The following is a 6,000-nucleotide window of genomic DNA, read 5'->3' as shown; positions in this document are numbered from 1 at the left end:
TCAAGAGGAGCCCTTAAGCAGGGACCCATCAGCGTCCCAGCTTCAGAGTGCACTAAGTTTTAGGTTTTGGGAGAGGACAGGACAAGACAGGATGGAGAATAGGAAAGGAAAAGAAAGCAAGAGAAGGGAAGGGAGGGGAGGGGAGGGGAGGGGAAGAGAAGAAGCCAGTAAAACCCAAGTCAACTGGGCATCTTTTGGCCATCCAAATTTATCTTTCTTTGGAGAGAAGAAGGAAGGTGGGGGAAGGCAGACAGGAGGGGAGGAGTTGAGTTACCCAACTAGCTGTGTCCCCATTCAGCCAGCTGTGTCTACTCACAGGATTATATTTGTCCCTCCTTGCCAAAGAAGAAAATGGATTTCCTAACTAACAGATTGAAACCATGGAGACACAAATAGCTAACAGAGAATAGGGATTTGTTAGGACCATCTATCCAATTGATTGGAGCAAAGATAGAATCTTCAAGTTAAGGATTATAGTTTCTAGTGTTTATTAGCTCTGGACTCAACTCATGACAAGTAATGGCAGGTTTATATATAAAGTTTATGTTGGAGGTTACATTTGGGGTAAGGGTGGGATCAAGAAACCAAGTAAGATAGATGAATGTGGAAGTTTTCCTACATGGTTCTACTTCTCTTTCCTATGTTCCCACTCCTCTGCCTCCCCATGTAGTAGCAAGAGCTTGCTGACTTAGAATCAGAAGATCAAACCCCAGTTCTGTTACTTACTATTTGAATATGGTCAAGTTGCTATCCAAGTCTTTCTTAGTCTGAGTTTCCTTATGTGTAAAATGAGATTAATACTTATACTACCTAGCCCAGAGGATTGTTGTGAGGAAGTAAGCCCTGAAGAACTTTATAAATATGAAATCTTGTCTTGACAGGTTGGTACACTGGGTCAAATCCAATGAGATGAAGATGAGTAGGAATAATTGTAAAGCCTTTCATAGGTTCAAAAGACAAATTTCATACATAGCAAGTGAGGAAGTTATGACTACTTCACAGTTTGTCTAAAAAAAGAAATACATCAGGTTTTAGTGAAATGTATGCTCCCACATATCTATGCTAGCTAAACCCTGAAAGTTCATGGAAGACTGAATAATGGTCAAGAAATCAAATGAGAAATTATAGGGAGTGAATTTTTCTACCGTAGAGCTGCACAAAAAGTCAGCCAGGATCTGGTAGGCAATAGGACTAGGGCCTGCCATTAAAGCTAGTGTCAATACAAGGTAGCTTCTCAGTGTGATGTGAGCTGGAGGAGGGATGGATATATATAATAATTATTTTGTTTTCAGTGTTCTATAATCACCTCCATATATCTCAAAATATCCATTGGGAATTTTTTAGGTCCTTGCATTGCTATGAAGGACTAAGTCCACCACAAAAATTCCTTACACACTGTGGTTGTTGCTGTGCACAAAGTTCTCCTGGTTCTGCTTCTTTCACTCAGCATCAGTTCATATAAGTCTTTCCAGGCCTCTTGGAAGTCTGGGATGTACATATTTTGCACCAAGAGGGTAAGTATTTGTAAGTAAGTAAGTAAGTAAGTAAGTAAGTAAGTAAGTAAGTAAGTAAGTAAGTAAGTATTTGCACCAAGAGTAACTCCCTTGAGAAATCTCCAGAATAGTCAGAAAGCCCCAGGGTGGGGATTTTGAAAGCTCTGGGCAGCCAGAAAAGTATAGCAGTGCTCAGATTAGCACATCTCAGGTTCTGGAACTCTGAGGTCTCTAAAACTCTGTCTTGAGATGCCAGAGAAGGTCTTTCAAGCATTTCTGTTGAAAACACCAGAGCTGAACAATAACTTCACGTTACAAACAAAAGAGTCCAAGGAAACCCAGAAAGGTAAACGCTTGAGTAATTGGAAGAAGCTATATGATATTATATTTCCAATATTTTAATAGGGGGAGAATAAACAAATGTCCCTTCAGAACCTAATGTCTTCAGAAGTTATTAATGAAATTAAATACAAGTCCTAAGGGTGGATTGGTCCTGTTCTGAGGGTTTGAAGAAGGAAAAGAGAAGAGAAGGTAAAAAGAAACTCAGTGTTAAAGGGAGAAGGAGATGGAACTTACTATTTCCCATAATTAGGTTGCATAAAAATAAGAGTACACAAATAGGGATTAAGCGATAGGATGAGCAGGCATAAAACAAACCTCAGTCTTATCTGAAACAGACAAAGGAGGGTTGGATACGCATACACACAATTTCATGTAGAAATATCAAACTCAACAAAGAAACAAGTAGAGGGTATTAAGAAACAGGATGATACTAAAAAGGGAATAATCACAAGCAACGATCATTCTGGAATCTAAGAGAATGCTTTAGATTTCTTCTTAAATAATTGAGGAATGGCTGAATAAATTGCAACATATAAATGCAGTATAATATTGTACCATAAGAATGATGAAGCAATTTCAGAGCATCTTGGTTAGTATAGACTGTGCAGAGTGAAGTAAGTAGAACCAAGATCGCAATTTGTTCAGGAATATTGTACATAAAAACAACTTTGAAAGATTTAAGGATTCTGAACACTTTAATGACCAAACTTATGTTTATAGAGAATCTATGATCAATCAGGTTCTTCAGCTCCTGAGAGAGGTGATGAACAGAAGATATAGAGACATACATGTTTGAATAAGGCCATGGAATGTGTTCATTTTGATTGACTATGCTTATTCTCCTTTCTTTTTTTGAATTTTCATTGTGGTGATGTGGCTCAGGGTTAGAGGAGTTAACAACAGTGTTGCAAAAAATGTAAACTCTTGGGGCATTTTAAAAACGATTAGACAAAAATGGGGAAGTTCAGAAGGAAACAGACAAGCAGGGCAAATTGCAGCAGATCTTGGATGCCAGTCTATAGATTTTAACCTTTACCCAATGGACAAGCAGGAGCCATTGGAGACATTTTGAGTAGAGGGGTGAGATCAGCCAGTGGGCATCATATAGTTCCATAGGCAAGCTCTATAATTTTATGAAATATCTCTTTGGAGTTGTAGGCTTTGTCATCGTCGTTGACTTTCTTTTTCTCCTACTTTTTCTATCTGGATCATGTGGCTGTACTCCCTGAATGCCCTGAAGTCATTCTCTGACTGTATTTCAGATTAGCCTGCAGCTCCTTCTCTCAGGAACCTACTTCCTTTTTGGAAAAAAATTACTGATAGCTTGCATATTTTTACCACTTTCTTTTATTAATATATCCCTCATCCTCCCCAGAAAGCTATCCTTATAATGAAGAAAAAAAGGAGAAAAAATTCAGAATTACAAAATAACACATATACAGTGTCTGATAGTATATAGGTTTTAATACCCATATTTTATCATGTCTGCAGAGAAGGTCCATTTTCTCAACTCTTTTCTGGGATCAAGTGTGGTCATTAAATTATACATCATTTAGTTTTAAAAATCTTTCTATTTATACTGTTATGATGTTATTAATATGTGATTTTCCTGGTTGTGCTAACTTTACTTTTCTTTGATTCATAGTCCTCTCATATTTCACTGAATTCTTTATGTTCATTGTTTCTTACGCATAATGATACTCTATTCTAATTTATCTGTCACAATTTCTTTAGCTGATGGGCATCTGTTTTGCACCTAATTCTTTGATACAATTGAAGGTGCTGCTAAGAACATTTTTGGTATCCTATCAGAAATCCACTTTCAAAACCATGGAGCCTCCTCCAGAATAAGTGTGTGTATCTGTGTGTGCCCACACACTATAGCATCTCTGATAATATCACTACTACCGTAGCTGAAATGGTGGGTTTCTTTAATTTTCATTTTTCATAACAGAACCTTAGAAAAAGGTACTAACCCTTCCCTAAGGTTATTCATTACTTAGTAAATATCAATAATTTCTGTCTTACCAGTAGTGCCTTTGTCAAGAAAGAAACAAATTCTGATGTCTCATGATGGGCAGAGACCAACTCTGGCTTTTTGTTATTATTGTTGATTGTCTGATTGATGTCTTTTGTTTTTAATATTACATCCATTTCCAAATATACTCCTCTCCTCTACACAGTGAACCTTACATTATAACAAAACTTTAAAAAAAACATTTCAGTAAAAACATTTGATACATCTACTTTGTCCAATAGCATACCCAATACTTTCCACCCATATGTTCTCACTTTTCCAGCATAAGGAAAGAGATGAATTTTCTCATTTCTTCTCCAGGTCCAAGCTTTGACCCTGGCTTCTTGGAGACTATAGAATGTAAATTCTGGTAAACTGGAAAAGCTTGGAGACCAGATCAGGTCAACGTGGCTTAGCTCTGAAAGACTGGGCAGCTGTTGATTAAATTTCAGGTCACTGAAACTCAGACCATTATATACCAAATTGCAAAGGGGTTGAAATCTGCTTTGGTTGGAGGGAGGCTGAATATTGATAAGATGACAGATGCTTTCAAATTCAAAAAATATTTTTAAATCAGTAATATGTAAGCTGTTATTGTGTGTTTTATATATATGTGTTGTATGTGCCAAACAGGGGATATACATATACATATATATACATATATATGCAATTTTAAAAAGTTATTCTTTTAGCAAAGTCTATAGATTAAAAAAACCATCTAGCTTATAGGATGCTTAAGGTGCTGAGGTTTTTATTTGGCTTGACTATTAAGATTTGGAATATGCTCATACCGGAGTGTATATCATGTATAGCTGTCTCTGTTGCTGTGATGCTTTATCTGGATTATATCTTGAACTAATTTAAGAACTGTAAAAGTCATTAGACCATTGAGATAGGAATGCTCATTATTAGAAATAGTAACCTACCAACATCTTTTCTACTTAAGATCACCTTTCCCCACCTTGCCTCTGATCTCTCCCTCAACCACAAATTCTTTTATCTGCATTCTGTTCCTTTGCTTTGTGTAAGAGTCTGGTTCTTGGAAAAATATGAAGGGGAAAATAAAACTATATAAGAAAGCAAATTAGAAGAGTTAGAGGAGCTCCTGGAGATGAGGAGGAGGGATATAGCAAAGGAGTAGGATATGTATTCAGATAGATGTGATAGCATTAGCCACATACTCCATAGCCTTGTGGAGCTTAGAGATCTTAGAGACAGATTTCTAAAGGAAGAGGTATAGCCATGTGATGTTCTGACCTTATCACAATTTTTTAAAGTTATACTAAGTCAGTCAACAAACATTTATTAGGCCCCTACTATGTACCAGGTACTTACAGTGCTAAGCATAGTGCAGTTCCATTATGACCTACTTGGTGTGGGAGCTACGTAGTGCTTCTTACTCTACCCAGTTCTCCTATGTGATTTTAAGCAAGTCATAAATATTTCTGGATTTCAACATCTTTATCAGCAAGATGGATAACCTCCAATGTCCCTTCCACCTCTAAATTCTATGTTCTTTATCCCACATGTTCAGGAAGGACCCTTCTACACTTGAGAACTGTTGCTCTTACCTCTCTTTATTAACCTCCCATAAGCATAGACACACATTACACTCATATCAGAAACCATGCTGAGAGGGATGAGATGGGGACATTGAGTGTTCTTGCTGGAAAATGTCTATACTGTCTTCTGTATACACTTTATCTCTGTGGTATCAGCTTTATCTGGTTTCTTTAGGTGCTCTGAGGGGGCTACTACTTTCAGTGGTGTGTGGGGCGGGAAGAAGTGTGGGTACCTCAACAACCAGTGGCTTACTGGGAAGGGCAGGATAATGTGATCCTGTGTGAATAAGAATGGGAGGTTTTTGAAGCCAGGCACTTGGATCCATTGGCTACTAGCCAGATATTCTTTATAGAGATGTAGCAAATTACCAGTAGATGGTGCTGTGACAACAGAGAAGTCATAAATCTAATTCAACCCAATGGTACCTTTCTCTCGAAGAAAGAAAAAATAGAGCAAAAAAAAAAAAAGTATATGTATATATATAAAATCTGAAACCAAAAAGCCTCCTTTTCCCCCCTATAGAATGTGTGAGTTAGAAGGGACCTTATCAATTGTTTCATCCAACCCTCTCATTTTACTTGGTTG

Source organism: Notamacropus eugenii, chromosome 2 (genome assembly GCF_028372415.1).
Source record: "Notamacropus eugenii isolate mMacEug1 chromosome 2, mMacEug1.pri_v2, whole genome shotgun sequence".
Classification (NCBI taxonomy): domain Eukaryota; kingdom Metazoa; phylum Chordata; class Mammalia; order Diprotodontia; family Macropodidae; genus Notamacropus; species Notamacropus eugenii.
Note: the sequence above shows the minus strand (reverse complement) of the source record.